This window comes from Arachis stenosperma, chromosome 2, assembly GCF_014773155.1.
Source record: "Arachis stenosperma cultivar V10309 chromosome 2, arast.V10309.gnm1.PFL2, whole genome shotgun sequence".
NCBI lineage: Eukaryota > Viridiplantae > Streptophyta > Magnoliopsida > Fabales > Fabaceae > Arachis > Arachis stenosperma.
The window spans coordinates 42,375,095-42,377,656 of record NC_080378.1 but is presented as its reverse complement, the minus strand read 5'-3'; the positions used below and the strand labels follow the sequence as shown (position 1 = coordinate 42,377,656).

Here is a 2,562-nt window from a genome sequence, read left to right as displayed (position 1 = left end):
GATGAAGACAGTAGAAAAGCAGAGAGACGGAAGGGAAGGCATCTTCATACGCTTATCTGAAGCTCTCACCAATGACATACATAAGTATCTCTATCTTTATCTTTATGTTTTATTCATCATCTATACCCATTTGAGTCTGCCTGACTAAGACTTACAAGGTGACCATAGCTTGCTTCATACCAACAATCTCCGTGGGATCGACCCTTACTCGCGTAAGGTTTATTACTTGGACGACCCAGTGCACTTGCTGGTTAGTTGTGCGGAGTTGTGATAGAGAGTTGAGATTGCAATGAGCGTACCATGTTGATGGCGCCATTGATGATCACAATTTCGTGCACCAAGTTTTTGGCGCCGTTGCCGGGGATTGTTTCGTGTATGGACAACTGACGGTTCATCTTGTTGCTTAGATTAGGTATTTTTCAGAGTTCTTAAGAATGAATTCTAGTGTTTCAAGGTGATGTTCTTATCATCACCAAAGCTGATTAATTCTCATCAATTTAGCTCTTGAATGCAATGTCCTGCTGAAGCTTGGCTAGCCATGTCTAATTCCTTTAGACTGTAGCTTTAGACTAACATTGCATGATTCCTGGAATTCTCATTAAGAATTTTGATACCTTTATTTTCTTTTCCACTTAATTTTCGAAAAAAAAAAGCACAAAAAAATTACAAAATCATAAAAACCAAAAATATTTTATGTTTCTTGTTTGAGTCTAGTGTCTAATTTTAAGTTTGGTGTCTTGCATGCATTGTTTATTTGATCTTGGTTCTATTTTCAAGTCAATAGTACAGGGAACTGAAGATTCAGAACATGCAGCAGAGGAATTACACAGAAAAAGCTGGGCGTTCAAAACGCCCAGTGAAGAAGGACAGACTGGCGTTTAAACGCCAGCCAGGGTGCCTGGTTGGGCGTTTAACGCCCAAAAAGGTAGTGCATTGGGCGTTAAACGCCAGAATGTGCACCATTCTGGGCATTTAACGCCAGGATGGCACAAGAGGGAGGATTTTGTTTTCAAATCAATTTTTTTTCAAGTTTTCAAAGTTTTTCAAAATCAAATCTTTTTCAAATCATATCTTTTCAATCAAATGTTTTCAAAATCAATTTCTTTCCTTTTTCAAAGATACTTGCTAACAATTAATGATTTGATTGAACATTTCAAGTAGGTTGCCTTTTCTGTTGAGGAAGGTTTAATGTTTGAATCATATCTTTTCTTGTTAGGCAAGTCATTAATTTTTAAAATCAAATTTTTTTTTATTGTTTTCAAATCATATCTTTTCAATCATATCTTTTTAAAACCATAACTTTTTAATCATATTTTTTATCACATCTTTTTCAAAACAGTTTTCAGTCATATCTTTTTGATTGCTAATTTCAAAATCTTTTGATACCTTTTCCACTTTGAGTTTTCGAAAATTATCAATCAATTTTTCAAAATGTTTTAAAAACTTTTTAATTAATTTTCGAAAATTCTCTTCCCCTATTCTCACATCCTTCTATTTATGGAGTACCACTCCTTCTCAATGCACAATTCGAACTCTATCTGATTAAGTTCGAATTCTTCTACCTCTTTCTTCTATTTTTCTGTTCTTCTGACACCTCAAGGAATCTCTATACTGTGACATAGAGGATTCCATATTTTCTTGTTCTCTTCTCTTTCATATGAGCAGGAGCAGAGACAAAGGCATTCTTGTTGAAGCTGACCCTGAACCTGAAAGGACCTTGAAGCGAAAGCTAAGAGAAGCTAAGGCACAACTCTCTACAGAGGACCTAACAGAAATCTTCAAAGAAGAAGACATGGCAGCCGAAAACAACAACAATGCCAACAATGCAAGGAAGGTGCTGGGTGACTTTACTGCACCTACTCCCGACTTCTATGGGAGAAGCATCTCTATCCCTGCCATTGGAGCAAACAACTTTGAGCTTAAGCCTCAATTAGTTTCTCTAATGCAACAGAATTGCAAGTTCCATGGACTTCCATTGGAAGATCCTCATCAGTTCTTAGCTGAATTCTTGCAAATCTGTGACACTGTCAAGACCAATGGGGTAGACCCTGAGGTCTACAGACTTATGCTATTCCCTTTTGCTGTAAGAGACAGAGCTAGGATATGGTTGGACTCACAACCTAAAGAAAGCCTGGACTCATGGGAAAAGCTAGTCAATGCCTTCTTGGCAAAGTTCTTTCCACCTCAAAAATTGAGTAAGCTTAGAGTGGAAGTCCAAACCTTCAGACAGAAGGATGGAGAATCCCTCTATGAAGCTTGGGAAAGATACAAACAATTGATCAGAAAGTGTCCATCTGACATGCTTTCTGAATGGAGCATCATAGGTATTTTCTATGATGGTCTCTCTGAACTGTCCAAGATGTCTTTGGATAGCTCTGCTGGAGGATCTCTTCATCTGAAGAAGACGCCTGCAGAAGCTCAAGAACTAATTGAAATGGTTGCAAATAACCAATTCATGTACACCTCTGAAAGGAATCCTGTGAACAATGGGACTAATCAGAAGAAAGGAGTTCTTGAGATTGATACTCTGAATGCCATTCTGGCTCAGAATAAAATATTGAC

The 2,562-nt window shown here is 37.5% G+C and overlaps 1 non-coding gene across 1 annotated transcript; it reads right to left on the bottom strand.

Annotated features, from left to right (window-relative positions):
- Window positions 1–2,197: 2,197 nt before the first annotated feature.
- Window positions 2,198–2,301, bottom strand: LOC130964569 (small nucleolar RNA R71). Its single transcript, XR_009080657.1, has one exon. It is a non-coding gene; the product is annotated as a small nucleolar RNA R71 (small nucleolar RNA).
- Between the last annotated feature and the right edge of the window lie 261 nt (window positions 2,302–2,562).